The 15,928-nt window shown below is 28.9% G+C and overlaps 1 protein-coding gene across 3 annotated transcripts in view; it reads right to left on the bottom strand.

Annotated features, from left to right (window-relative positions):
- The window catches only part of LOC111682322 (potassium voltage-gated channel subfamily KQT member 1), an 88,449-nt gene that overhangs the window by 60,344 nt on the left and 12,177 nt on the right, over positions 1–15,928 (bottom strand). The window contains exons 1-3 of one of the 3 annotated variants that reach the window (XM_046955571.1): positions 5,723–6,381; positions 3,840–4,374; positions 3,664–3,727 (exon numbers count right to left, since the gene is read on the bottom strand). The exons of 1 other annotated variant lie outside the window; for it this stretch is intronic. The gene's annotated coding sequence lies outside the window, so the exon portion shown is untranslated. Of the gene's footprint in view, positions 1–3,663; positions 3,728–3,839; positions 4,375–5,722; positions 6,382–15,928 lie in introns of those variants that run through there. One more of the 3 variants, XM_046955570.1, reaches the window with a different exon arrangement.

The raw sequence follows: 15,928 nt of genomic DNA, 5'->3' as shown, positions 1-15,928 counted from the left end.
TAGTCTATAGTCTTGACTATAGAATAGTCTATAGTCTTGACTATAGAATAGTCTATAGTCTTGACTATAGAATAGTCTATAGTCTTGACTATAGAATAGTCTATAGTCCTGACAATAGAATAGTCTATAGTCTTGACTATAGAATAGTCTATAGTCTTGACAATAGAATAGTCTATAGTCTTGACTATAGAATAGTCTATAGTCTTGATTATAGAATAGTCTATAGTCTTGATTACGATTAGTCTATAGTCTTGACAATAGAATAGTCTATAGTCTTGACTATAGAATAGTCTATAGTCTTGACTATAGAATAGTCTATAGTCTTGATTATAGAATAGTCTATAGTCTTGATTATGATTAGTCTATAGTCTTGACAATAGAATAGTCTATAGTCTTGACTATAGAATAGTCTATAGTCTTGACTATAGAATAGTCTTGATTATAGAATAGTATATTGTCTTGATTATAGAATAGTATATAGTCTTGACTATAGAATTGAACAGTCTATAGTCTTGACTGTGGAATAGTCTATAGACTGTAGCTATAAGTATAGAATAGTCTATAGTCTTTATAATAGAATAGTCTATAGTCTTGACTATAAAATAGTCTATAGTCTTAAATATAGTCTAGTCTATTGTCTTGATTATAGAATAGTCTATTGTCTTGACTATAGAATAATCAGTAGTCTTGACTAAAAAATAGTATAAAAACTTGACTATAGAATAGTCTGTGGTCTTGTTTGTCCCAGCAAATCCATTTATAGTTTAAATGCTATATAAGTATTTAAAGTCTATGTAAGTATATTGTTTCCATGATCTCTTTTGGTTCGCCGATCTCTATTTGTTCCCCTTGATCTTTTTATAACAAAATTTTTGAATAATTCCACTTATTAAAGTAACAATTGCACCTTAAACCAATGAAAACGTAGTATAAACGTTTGTTAATTTTCTATGGTCCAGTAAAATAAATTATTAATAATGTTTTAAGTTTTTTTCTTCTTTTCTTTAGTTTTTTTCTCTATAAATATATATTTTTTTAAACGTTGCTGTGACCTATAATTACCCTCAGCAATGACCTCACATTGTCATCGCTTGCGTATGCATATAAAAGTATTTTATACTTGAATTAAGTATGAATGAATTTACCACAAAATAAAGGGTAATTGTTAAATAGATGTTAAATGTAAATCATTAGTTAGTGTGTAATAGACAAATTGACCTTTGATGTCTTAATAATATTGATGTTTTAAAGTCTTCTTTATTAAGGCACCACAACTACTTGCGTGTAAGAAGTTAAAAGTAATGTTGGGTTTTCAGTTTGATTAAAATAAAATCAAGTTTAACGATGCAACACCTCTTATTGTCAGACCCTATCTTTGCATTAGTCTATTGTGTAGGTAAACAGCATGTATATGTAGATGTTTTTGTAAATGTAAACATTCTAGTACAAAAATTCTTTCATCTATAATATACATTAAGTATAAAATACTAGTTAAGTACATTCTAAATAAAATACACTTACATACTTTGACGAACGTATAGATAGTGTGTAGATATGTATATTTTTTTAAAAGTATGTGTATTAAATATAAATGTCATTATTTTCATAACTTGACATTTGTACATAAATTATTATAAAATTTTTTTAGATTTTTTTTTTAATTTTTTGCAAAACAAGTTAAAAAATAATATATTACTTTAGTCAAATTAAGTATAACAAGACAAACTATTCATGTATGAAGATGATGATTGAATAACAACATGTAGAGTTTTTAGTCAGTAACTTAAATATATTTATGATTGGCAACAGGACGCGATAGGATACAAACGAAAAAAATATTTATTATTGATTATCATATGTAGATGGTTGTGGAAACAGTTGAATATGTGGGGACCTTGTCCTCTTGTAGATATATTATAGGGGACGGCACGATATATGCAGTAATGTTGAAACTATTGTGCTATCCCGATCGCAGTTTTACCAGAGCAACTCTTGTTTATCGCGGCAGGTTTCTATATTTTCTGCTATTGGAGGCGGGCGGTATGTAAGAACGACATTCATGCGCTAACCTGAAACCGCGCCCTTAATGGCGTCTTAATAAATATCGTTAAAAGCTGCTGTATATGAACTACAATCCAAGGAATTCTGCACTTTTCTTTGTATGGTCTCCTCATATACTCGAAGGTCTTTAATGAAATGCCTCGTGTAAGTATTTACCTGTTTGATGTTAAAGTTGGGATAACTTCTCTGATGACTTGCCACGAGAAACTGGTTAGTCAGCATGACATTGTGTTCCTTGACTGGGGGGGCCTTCGTTTCTTCCGAGATCCCCATTCATTCAATCGCATAGCTCACCGACGTTTTGTCCCGACGCCTTACACATATAAATGATATAATCAACAACTACACAGCTACTACAGCAGCATTTATATTAATCGTATAAAACCATAGATCAATCCATAGTCTTGACTATACAATAGTTTATAGTGCCGACTAAAGAATAGTCTATAGTTCCGACTATCGAACGGTCTACAGTCTCAAATAGAGAATGAATTATCTATAGTCTCTAGTAAAGAATAGTCCCTAGTCTACACCATAATTAAAGAATATGCAGTCTTGACTATAGATAGTCCCGACTATAGATCAGTCTATAGTTCCGACTATAGATAGTCTCTTTAATTTCAGTCTATAGTCCCGACTATAAATCTGTCTATAGTCCCGATTATAGATCAGTCTATAGTCCCGACTATATATAGATCAGTCTATAGTCCCGACTATAAATCAGTCTTAAGTCCCGACTATAGATCAGTCTATAGTCCAGACTATTGATCAGTCTATAGTACTGACTATAGATCAGTCTATAGTTCCGACTAAAGATCAATCTATAGTACCGACTATAGATCAGTCTATAGTCCCGACTATAGATCAGTCTATAGTCCCGGCTATAGATCAGTCTATAGTCCCGACTATAGATCAGTCTATAGTACCGACTATAAATCATTCTATAGTCCTGATCAGTCTATAAAAGCGGCTATGTTAGGTTTATAGGAGGATGTGTCTTACATCAAATCCAAAGAAATACACCTAGGCCACTATAGGGCCAGTTGTGCGCATGATCTATAGTCCCTACTATATAGATCAGTCTATCAGTTTATAATCTTGACAATAAAATAGTCTATACTTTAGATTAGAAGTTACTCTTTAGTCTCAACTACGGAATATTATACTGTCTTTAGCTTCGATTATAGAATTTTCTTGGATCTTCGTTGAAGTCGTTTCTGTAAAATGTTAACCATTTCAGCTAAAGAATTCAAATACTAAAAGCTCTGAACTTTAGTTTGATATCGTTATGTTTAAATATCAACATGTTTGTTTTTAATTAATATTTAGTTAAAAATAACATTTAAATATATGAATATAAAAATAGTAAAAGAAACGTAAAATTATTTTACTAGGAGGTGTATTCTTTTACTCAAACATATGACTATGTATAATCAAACTTAAATGTATGAATCTATAGCAGAAAGTATAGAGAACACAAGAGAGCAAAAAAATAGGTGCAATTAATTTTAAATATTGTAATATAATGTAATTTTTTTTCTGGTCCTTTTATGTGTATAAATAAGTATAAGTTTAAACGCTGATTAAGTAAGACACACTCACCTATTTTTCTAGTCACAGATGTATAGGTATAATAAATGGCAAAAAGAAAAAAATAGCACTAGGTCTATTTAAATTACAACACATGTGGAAAAATAAGTAGAGAAAAAAATTAAAGAACGAAAACATATAAAAATATTAATACCAATAAATATAGAAATGTAGAAACTAACACTCACCACTTGTCAAGTTGTTGCTGATGTTGTTATTTTTTATATTTGTTGTTATTGTTATTATTTGCTTTTGCAAATGTAGAGGTTTCAATTGCACAAAACTTATTTCCTTCCGTTTGTCTATTGGTCTAACTATTTAGACTGTTCGGCTGTCTGTCTGCCACTTTGTCTGTCTATCTTTATACTTGTCTTTTCGTCCGGTTTTCCTTCCTCCTTTAGTTTTTTGTTTGTTTTTACTTTACTCTAGACTCCTGGCAGTGTTTTTTCTGCTATTGTTGTTTTTCTATTTTTTCCTTTTTGTTGTTGTTATTTTAAGTTTATTTTTTTCTTTTAGAATAGACAAAAGTTGTAAATTTCTCTTTCTCTCAATTTTGCTTCCTTTGCATTTGTTTGGGAGTATGTGTGTGTGTTTAGTTGCTGTTGTTTTTAATCAGGTTGGTTATAGGAGAGTTTTTTTATTTGTATTTATATTTGTTATCTTTGTTTTTGTAAATATGGCAAATTTTTTTGTTTACTTTTGTTATACTTTTTCTACTCTTTGCTAAAGAGGAGATAGATAGATGTTAGTACGTCAAATAGTAAGTATGCTTGATTTGACTTAGTTTTGTTTACATTTGTTTTTGTTGTTGTTAATGTTGCTTTGTTACTGTGTGTGTCTGTCCATGTGCTTTTGTGTTTGTGTCTGTTTGTGTTTCCTTATATTTTGCCACTTTGTCAGTAATGGAAAGTTCGGTACTATTGTACTTTTTTTGCAGTATTATTTGGCAACTTTAAAATAGGTACGTACTTTTTCTAGAATGGACTAGTCCATTAACCAGTCAACATACTAGTCCTTAGTAAACAGACTACCCCTCAGACTAGTATAGAAAAGACCATAAATTAACCAATACAATAGACTATACAGCAAACTAGTTCATATTCAGTAGAATAGTCTATAACTAGTCTAAAGATAAACATACTAGTCACAGACTAAACAAGTCAATAGACTAGTCTATAGACGAGTTTTTACACTAGGCCACATAGTAATCAATAGACTAGTCATAGACTGTTCAGTACACTAGTCTTTAGCCTGGTTCATAGACTAGATCAAAGACTTATTCACTAGACTGTTTCTAAGATTAGTCCATAGAAAAGTCCATAAATTAGTCAGTAGGTCAATTCATTGACTAGTTCATATATTGGTCAATTGAATAGGTTATAGACTAATCAGAAGACTGTTTCATAGACTAGTCAGTACAATAGAATATAAAGTAGTCCATAGAATAGTCAATAGACTATTCAATGGATTGTTCTATTGACTAATCAAAAGACTATCCAGTAGACTAGTCCATAGTCTAGTTGTCTATCGATTAGTCCATATGCTAGTCAATAGACTAGTTAATAGACTGGCCCCTACACTAGTCAATAGACTAATAAATATACTGTTCAGTATTCTAGTTAGTTTATTGGTCATTAGAATAGATCAAGGACTAATCCATTGATCATAAACTGGACCATAGATTAATTCATTAATTACATACTAGATAAACGACTAGTAGACTGGTCCATAGACTGATCATAGACTAGTCAATCGACTAGTCCATATGATACCCAATAGACTAGTTAATACACTAGCCCCTAGTCAATAGAATATCCAGTATTCTAGCCATTAGATTGGTTAATAAAACATATCAAGGACAAATCCGTTGATTATAGACATGGTCCAGTCTAGTCCATAGAGTAGTTCACATACTAGATAAAAGTTCTTAGAATAAACAATAGTCTATATACTAGTGACTAGATTAGTCCATACAATATGTAGTCAATGCACTGGTGAATAGTCAATATGTTTCATATCAATATACAAGTCCATAGTTTAGTTTATAGCCTGTCCATTAATAGTCTAATACCTTGATTTGTCAATCACTTAATCAAAAACACAATAAGTACTTTTAATCCTAAAAAAAGTACTATTTTGTGCTACAAATAAGTAATATTTCAAAATTGCAATTATCCATGCCTGATTGCTGTTATAGTTCTTTTCTTTTTGTTTATTTTTAATAAAACAAAATATTTAAAATGTTATAAATTTTTTCCTTTATAGATTTTTTTCAAGTTTAAGTTTTTTAGTTATTTATTATTATTATTATTAGTACCGAACAACACGCAATAAATCGAATTTTGTGTCCGTCTTATTTTTTTTGTTAAATGTCGTACCGCGTAGCGTTGTACACTTTGCAAAAGGGGACTTTTTACTACTGCAGAGTCGTTTATTTTGTTATTTTATTTACCTTCATCCAACTGTCCAACAACTAAACTTGTCTTATTTATTTATGTTTGTTTGCTTGTCTGTTTGTGTATCTGCAAAAATATTATTATTGTTGTCGTTGTTGTAGTCATAGCAAAAAAAAAAAAGAAAAGTATTGCCATTTTGTAAGTTGGTTGGTTGAATGTCTTGGATGTGTATGGTTAGTTATGATTGTTTTGTTATTATATTTATAAAATGTAAATATTAAGACGCTTGAACGGATGAATGGTCGGTCGGTTGGTTGGATGGTTGGTTGGTTAGTTGCTTAGTTGGGTCTGCCTAGTGGCAACTATAATTTTATGTTTATTCTTTGTTTCCTTACTTTGTTTATATTCATTATATCTTGGGGTTTTTTTCTTAAGATTCTTTTATTCTTGTCACTCTACCTGTGAGTGGTCATGTAGTTGTGATTGTTTAAATGTTTGTTGCATAAATTAATATTGCATAGAGTTGTATAGAAAACATAAGGGAGTTGAATTTGAAATCAATATTGTTGTTGTACACCTGTAGCCAGTTTTCAACGTATATAGGAAAATTAGCGCTGTTTAGAAATGCTGATTTTGCTACAAAAAACAAGGACATTCAGGGCATCCAAAGAATGTTGGAAGATGCAGAGGCTTTACACCAAGTAATAATCTATTTGGTGTAATGTCAAACTCTAGTAGAACTTACAACGTAAGAGCCACTAAAATCAATAAATGCAAGGAACCCGAGTTAAACCAAATTGCTGCCCAAATTACAGTATGAAATTGTATGCAAATCACAACTTGATGTTATCATGTGGTTCAGAGGTTTCTTGATCTCATAGAAAGAATTTCCTTAACTTTAACATCACACAGTTGGATGCTCCGATGAAACTACAGCTTTTTTATCTAATTGATGGGGAAAACACGATCGGGGTCCTCATATAGGCAACACACATTCGCATTGGTCTCTACTTCAATTTATAATATTGATTTATGGAAACATCGCTCCTAAATAACGCAATTTTTAGGTCTAGCTCCAAAACTTAGGTTCTTGTGTAGTTTATACGCAATAAGCGAAGTATTTTTTGAACCGAGGCTACAGATAACATGATATGAAACCCGGCCAATAAGGCAATTCGAGTCATTTGATGGGATCCACATCTATCATACGCTGGCGAAAATATTGCGGACTATTGATTAGATGGAAGTGAATGTGGAGTGAAAAATTAGGGAATATTGAGCTAGTGATGCAGCCTTGATAATTCTGGACAAGATTAGCTAAAAATTATTTAAAAAAAGAAGTTTCCTTAGTAGTTTTTGTTGGCCTCAGGTAGGGTAGTGGTTAGTGTTATAGTTTGGTAGACCGGAGGTGGTGCGTTCGATTCCAATATGAGACACTGGTTAAGGAGCAAACAGGCCTGATGGAGGCCTAGGTGTTTTACATCTGATTCGATGTTTATATCCTAATTTTAAACTCAGTAACTAACTATGTAACTAACTAACCAACCAACAAATTAACTAACCAACTAACTATCTAACCAATTAACTAAGTAACTAACAACTAACCAACCAACTAACTAACTAACTAACTAACTAACTAACTAACTAACTAACTAACTAACTAACTAACTAACTAACTAACTAACTAACTAACTAACTAACCAAGCAACAAATTAACTAACCAACTAACTATCTAACCAATTAACTAAGTAACTAACAACTAACCAACTAACCAACTAACTAACTAACCAAGCAACAAATTAACTAACCAACTAACTATCTAACCAATTAACTAAGTAACTAACAACTAACCAACTAACTAATTAACTAACTAACTAACTAACTAACTAACTAACTAACTAACTAACTAACTAACTAACTAACTAACTAACTAACTAACTAACTAACTAACTAACTAACTAACTAACTAAATAACTAACTAACTAACTAACTAACTAACTAACTTACTGACTAACTAACTAACTAACTAACTAACTAACTAACTAACTAACTAACTAACTAAGGCAAACCATGTTCCGTTCGGCTATTACTTTCTATCAAAGCAGAACTGGATCTTATACAAAATTGGCTTGATTCGTTCTTCGCCTGATGGTAAAAGATCAAGTCATTCCGCCTTTCCTAACCGATTCTTAAGATATCATTTTTGAAGCCCGTCCAACTACACAAATCAATGTCAAAGCTAAGTATCCCTTAAACTATCGTAATATACTGCCTTTGTTGAGACCAAAAGCGCTATATCTTTAATAAGTTGCTGAAATTATCCAGGATTTCATCGAGAGGACCTTAGTCGAACACAATTGATTAGTTTCTTTTTGATATTGGACTAGTTATGAGGTCTTAATATCGGTTAAACCGCATTTAACAAGAAGTACTTAGTTTAGGTATTTAACTTTATTCGCCCTATAGTCCAAATATTGCCTTTTTCGAATTATAAAGTATGTTTTCATCGATTTAGAACTTTACCACTGGATTTAGTTTTAATTTACAACAAATTATCATCAGTTGTCATATGTAATTCGTTTTCCGGCTCAGGCAACTTTCCTAACCGAGGCCACATCTGTTATTAGTTGCCGAAATAGTTCAAGTATATAAAAAGCGATCTTAATCGCACACGATTACTCAGTTGACATTGACGAAAGGGCTTAATAGATTTCCTATTTGATTATATCACTCTTTGATTATATATATCCTCATAATCCAAAGTTTATTATAATTTCGAATAAAAATCCTTGACAATAAAACATGCGCTCCGTAACCAAAGTATGTAATTTAAATATAAAGTTATTTATTATTATGTTAACAAGTCCATAAAAAAACTGTTTGTTGAAAAAACCAAATTTATGTTCTTGTTTACAACTAACTATTATTATTTATCTTGAAAAAAAGTTTTTTTTTCTTTATCAATTGATATGGAGAATTACACAAAGTAAGTTTCCTTTCATGCGTGCCGTATCACAAAATCTAAAATAATGACGATTAGACAGAAAAAAAAGAATTCAATAAAATAATGTTAAAAACAAACATGAAACTAATGTTAAAATGATAATCTCATGATGTTTAAAAGTTTCTTTTATTAGTTTTTAGAAGATTGAAATATGTTTGAAAAGTTTTCTCTAGACAAAAATCTTTTTTTAAACAATTTGTTAAATAATTATGGTTTCAATTGCTCTTGTATGTTTGTAACAACTTAAACGAATTTTTACAATTTAAGTTTTTAAATGAAAAGCTTTTTTGCCACAAAATCTTCTTTTTTTTTTCCTTAAAAATTTAAACTTGTTTTTGTAATTATCCTAGAAAATCCTGTTTGTCTTTGCCAGCACAAATAAACGAACTTTTTTTTCTAATGACAATTCTTCCTTTAGTAAATATATGTTCAAATAAACTTGTTAAGTTTCTTTATTAAATAAAAAAATATATTTTAAACAAACATATAAAACTGTTTGCTAAAATAAAACAATTTTCATCCACAAATATTTGAGCACAATTTTTCATTATTTTTAGAAAATTTTATGTGTGTTATGTGCTTGTTTAATTGTTTATTAAAGTAAAATTTAGCAAATTACTTTATACAAATAGTTTAGGGGGCAAATGTGTTAAGTGTGTTTTTTATGAAAAAGCCTTTTTTTCAAGTGGTTTAAGTCTCTTTACAACAAGAATTTCAGTTTAACAATTTTTCTTGTTTTCTTTAAAAAAATTAGACTTAACCTATTTTGATACTAATTTAACAAAATATTTATATTATATAGTTTTTATATATGTAAATAAGATCTTTTGATTGATATGTTTTCATTTAAACGAACTTGACATTATCGTGCCACTTTTTCTTTTCTAATTAAAAATAATTTTAAAGAATCTTTTTGACACTTAAGTAACAACACACACACTGCTTAACAAAAGTTTTAACACACAAGAAGCATATTTAAAGTTTTTTAAAGATTGCGGTTTTGTGCACCTTTTAAAATATTTATTAATAAACTTAGTACAATCTTTACTTAAATGGTAAGTAGCTAAAGGAGCAAAGAGTAAGGAGTTACTTTTTGGGTGAATAACTACTTATTTTTATTTGTTTGTGTTTACCCGACTTTTCTGGTTTAAAAACTGGTTTTGCAGTCATTTTCTATGTTTATTAGTTTGTTCTCTTACTCACTGCTCCAAGTAATTATTCTATCTGGAATGTTTTTTTACGCAATTGTAAAAATCGATATTTCTTTAAAAAAGTTTCTAATATGGACTAGGATTAGAACTACTAAATGTTTCCTTATTAGACATACGCGTAAGACAATTGGCAAAAATTTTCTTTAAAAAATTATTTAATGTTTTTGATAACGACCACTCATTACCAAGTAATGTATGAAATAACTACATAACCTACGGTACTCATTCTCAAAATTTGAAAATATTTGACTATGGACAACTCAGGACCCAGGTTTTAGTATTGTAAATCTTAAAACGCTGTTCTTGACCTTTCGTTTTGAAAAAAAATTATTGTTCAGATTTTCAATAAAAAATTTCAATTTTCAGTAGAAATTAGATTATTAGTTAAATATTGAATTAGTGTTTAAAAAAACGAGATTTTAGCAAAAATAGTAAATTTATTAAAAAATCGAATTTTTAATAAAATAGAATCGAATTTTTACTGAAATGTGGATTTACAATTTTTACAATGGATTTTCAGTGAAAAATTATATGTAATTATTAATTACAAATTGGAATTGTTACTGAAAAATCGAATTTTTAGTGAATAATTGAATTTTTAGTGTAAAATCGAATTTATAGTGAAATACCAATTTTTAGTGAAAAATGCAATTTTTAATGAAAAATCAAATTTTTAGTGAAAAATCAAATTTTTAAAAAAATTCAAAGTTTTTGAGAAAATCGAATTTATATAGAAAAATCGAATTTTAAGTAAAAATTCCAAATTTTAGTGAAAACTTAATTTTTTTTGTGAATATCGGACTATTAGTAAAAAATCGATTTTTTAGTAAAAAAATAAAATTTTTATCGAAAAATAAAATTTTTATCGAAAAATAAATTTTTTAGTAAAAATAAAAATTTTTTAATGAAATTTCGAATTTTTAGTAAAAATTTGATTTTTAGTGAAAAATTTAATTTATAAAGAAAAATCAAATTTTAATGAAAAATCTAATTGTGAAAATTCGAATTTGTAGCGAAAAAATCAAATTTTTAGTAAAAAAAATTTTTATAAAAAATCTTTTTTTTTTTTTGGTTCTTATTAAACATTCAGATTTTTATTGAAAAATCTAGTTGTTATTCTGAAATATAAATAAGTCGAAATTAGTTCTAAAGCACAATAAATTGTTAAGACGGAAAAAGTCGTTAAAAGCCCAGATATCGATATAAGAAATGATGGAAAAATCCAAAATCTTTCGTTATAGACGGACATACTTTCGAAAAAAGTCGACTGTCATTATTTGGTTAACTTTGACAAATCGGCAACTTGTTTCGTTTCTATAAATAACAGTCGAAGTAAAAGTAAAAAAAATCGATAAGTCGGAAAAAAGTAAAATCTTTTGCTGCAGACATACATTCCAATATTTTGTGAATAGACGGACATACTTTACTTTAAAATCGTTGTTATGTCGAAAATAGTCGACTTTCAGTATTTTGCTAATTTTGACAAATCAGCGTCTTGTGTCTTGGAAGAAAAAATCGGGAATAGTCGATTTTCTAAATAAAAGACGAAAGTAGTCAAAAAGTTAAATAAATCGATAAGTCGAAAAAAGTCATAAGAAGCCCAAATGTCGACGTTTTTGTTTAAAATATTTAGCCAAAATGGAATATGTTGAATGTTTATATATAGCAACCAAATTAGGTCCCATTACCCGAAGCACAGAAGAAAGCGGATATCTGCACCGGCGAAGTAATATTTACTCAAAGTTTGAAGCAGAATATTAGATAATATAGGAACCATTACAACCATTACAATAACCCGATGCACACGAAAGTAAATAGCTATACCGACGAAGTATTATGAATTGCTGAAAGCGGACGAGATGGGTCAAAGCATATCTGTACAGATACACATTTAATTTGTCAGAAAAAGTTTCCAAATATGCGACTAGATATGAAACCGTATTATTTTCACTATCATGAAGTAATAAGTTGCAAAAAAAAGTTTAAAGATCAGTTAAAAACTATTTGAAGAGGAGTTCTTTGCAACCCCTAGTTTCATGTATCCTATTGCTCAGACTAGTAGTAAAGATCACTACTAATATCTTTATTAAATAAATGACTCTGGTCACCTTATATAACGTTTTTTGACTTAATAAAACATTTAGGTATTAGATATATTCTGTAGAGTTGGGATCAAAGACAGAAGTCGCTGCAAATTGATAGCTAACGGCGGCGAAACCATTTTTGGTCGGCGACGGCCAAACGATAACTCATTACCAAGTAATGTACGAAATAACTACATTACTCATTAGAAAAATTTGAAAATATTTTACTAGGATGTCTTATGTTAAACTTTCTATTAGGAATAAAAAAATCTAACTCTTGGTCAAAATAAAAAATGTTTTTCACGATAACACAAACGCTTTTCTAAAGCATTCCTATATAGTTATTAGATAAAATATTGATATGTATCTGTTAACTGCAAGTTAAATAGACACGTAATTGAAACACATGTGTATTTAATTTATTATTCCGTTTCTGTTTCTTTGAATATCAAAAAAAGAAAAGAAAATGAAAAGCATCTAACACAAGTAACTATAATTTTCCATAAATTTTATTTTTAAATGAAACAATTTATTCCTGATTGTATGCTTCAATAATCGAACATTCTTTCTGCAAACAACAATGAACAAAGAAAGTACAAAAGTAGAAATAAAGAAAAAAAAAGAAAATAGAAATTCTATAAAGGTAATGCACGATTGATATTTATATTTTGCAAAATTTATACCAAAGCCCATGATGATGTAAATTTACTCTATAATTTTAAAAGCGCTAAGGTGCAGAAGTAGCAGTGAGTGAGTTAGTTAGTGAGTGTAAGGAAGGATGAAAGAACGAAAGATGGATAGAAGAGATGTTTGATAGTGTAACGCTTCATTTGTTATTGATTTTTGTTACAACATTGTGTTTTTGCTCTCTGTTGGTGTATTTGTGTCTCTCTTGAATTGTTTGAGTTTATACATGAGTGGTGATTGATTAGCCAATTACTCGAACATCCTGGATGATAATGATGATGTCGATGTTGATGATGATTATGGTGTCATCTAGATTTCATGACAACGCTGATGGTTGGTTGTTGAATAACAAGATGGTTATGCATTGTGCTGTATCTGTCGTTAACAGTTTTAATTGTTACCTGCTGTTTTTCTATTTTGTTTTGTTTTTTTTTCTTCCCCCTCTAAATCGCACTAGACAGACGTAAATAGTATTTAAGTTGTCTGTAACAGTTGACAGCTTGAATACGCCCTCTTAAATGGCATTTAATCAGGTATAAAGCTTAATATGGATATTTATTTGTGATTTTATTTATTTTTTACTACTTCAGTTAAAATGAAACCAATGTTATTATTATCATTTATTTTGATCTAGTTACATGCAGAGAATACAACAATATTTTTCTCTAAGTGCAGTTAGTAATTTAACAACTATTATTATTATATTTCATAGAATAATACCACAATTATTTTTCCATTTAGTTTTTATGTAGCAACACTGTATTTTATTTTTAGAATTTTGTTAAATTCTTTGAAAAAAAAAAATAAAAAAATAAAACACAAACGCAATTAGAAAAAACCGCAATCATTCTTTTAACGAGTATATATGATTATATATACACACATACATATATACAATTGTATGAATGTACTTGAAATTCGTATTGGGGATTTTCCAATTGTTTGCATTCTGTAATGTTACATTGAATTTGAAAATGTTTTCGATCATCTAAGAATCTGTTTGATTTGTCTAAAATTTGGCATTGGCAAATCGTATTGTGTCTCTGTATCTAACAAAAAAAAAAAAAAAAAAAAAAAAAATCAAGATATATAGTGTGAGTACTACTGTGACAATTAAAATAAATATCACTTTTGTTGTTTTTACATAAATTTCTTATTGTTAATTGTTTTTTTAAATTTGTTTATGGCGTTTGTTATAGAGATTAAACATATGGACCCTAAATATAGATACAAAGAAAGAAAATATTTAAAAGAAATACAATATTATAGTCTAGTCTATAGTCTAGTCTATAGTCTAGTCTATAGTCTAGTCTATAGTTTAGTCTATAGTCTAGTCTATAGTCTAGTCTATAGTCTAGTCTATAGTCTAGTCTATAGTCTAGTCTATAGTCTAGTCTATAGTCTAGTCTATAGTCTAGTCTATAGTCTAGTCTATAGTCTAGTCTATAGTCTAGTCTATAGTCTAGTCTATAGACTAGTCTATAGTCTAGACTATAGTCTAGTCTATAGTCTAGACTATAGTCTAGTCTATAGTCTAGACTATAGTCTAGTCTATAGTCTAATCTATAGTCTAGTCTATAGTCTAGTCTATAGTCTAGTCTTTAGTCTAGTCTATTCTAAAAAAACTTACCTACCCTAATGTCCATATACTACAAATCGTGCACACACATACATACAAAAATACATTATTTAATTTTTTCAGTTTAAATGCAAAAAGTGCAAAAAACTTGAAATCGATATTATTGATTCTTTCACTTTATAATTTTTTTTAAGTTTTCTTTTCCATTTATTTATTTTTTTTGTTTGCTACAAAGTGTTTATTTAGAAACTATAATAAAGACGACATAAAGCGCTACATAACCATCACAACAGCGAAATAACGAAATTGTATTGTTTTGCAAAATGAAAAAGAACGAAATTTAAAAAAAAAAAACAATATTAAAAATTATAAACAAAAAAAAGTGCTAAAAAATTTCTTCTAAGTAATGACGAACTTAAAACACACTACTAAGAATAAAGTTACTTTTATGAAGATCTATGAAAACTAATTCCATGGCACTAGTACTAGATGGTTTGTTTTTTTGCTACTAACCCCATATATCTATAACCAACTTTCTGAACCAGTTGTAGAACTTTTCCTATAATACTTTGTATTGTACCTTTGACTTAGAGTAAAATTTAAGCAATATTTGCCCATAAATTTATGTTAAATAAGCGGGATCTTTTTAAATTTTATTCCTATTAACAGCTAATTAAAAATGTATGTATTAAACAAAACTAACATACCCCCTCTTGGGTTTTGTTTTCAATTGAGAATTAATTTCTCAATAAAACAACATGAAAATTTTAAAGATATAATACTTTTTTAATGACTACTAAATATTGATATATTACTAGCGTATTGTTTAGAAAATATATATTTTTATGCGTAAACTTAAGCCTCAACTTACAGTTCACGAAAATTCTATTTAAAAAAATATTTTCAGTAAGTTTTTTTCTTTTATTCTTTTTTTTTAAGTTTCTACAACAGGTTTATCATGAGATTAAGCTATGGTCATCACTATAGTCCAGACTAAAATCTATAACAGACAATAGACTAAACTATTGCCCAGAATATGGAATAGATTAAAGTTCAGGCAAAAGTCCAGACTATAAACTAGACTATTGTTCATAGACTAGACTATAGACTATACTATAGACTAGACTGTAGACTAGACTATAGACTAGACTATAGACTAGACTATAGACTAGACCATAGACTAGACTATAGACTAGACTATAGACTATACTATAGACTAGACTATAGACTACACTATAGACTAGACTATAGACTAGACTATAGACTAGACTATAGACTATACTATAGACTAGACTATAGACTAGACTATAGACTAG

This window comes from Lucilia cuprina, chromosome 6 (genome assembly GCF_022045245.1).
Source record: "Lucilia cuprina isolate Lc7/37 chromosome 6, ASM2204524v1, whole genome shotgun sequence".
Lineage (NCBI taxonomy): Eukaryota > Metazoa > Arthropoda > Insecta > Diptera > Calliphoridae > Lucilia > Lucilia cuprina.
Note: the sequence above shows the minus strand (reverse complement) of the source record. Positions and strands in the feature narration are given on the sequence as shown.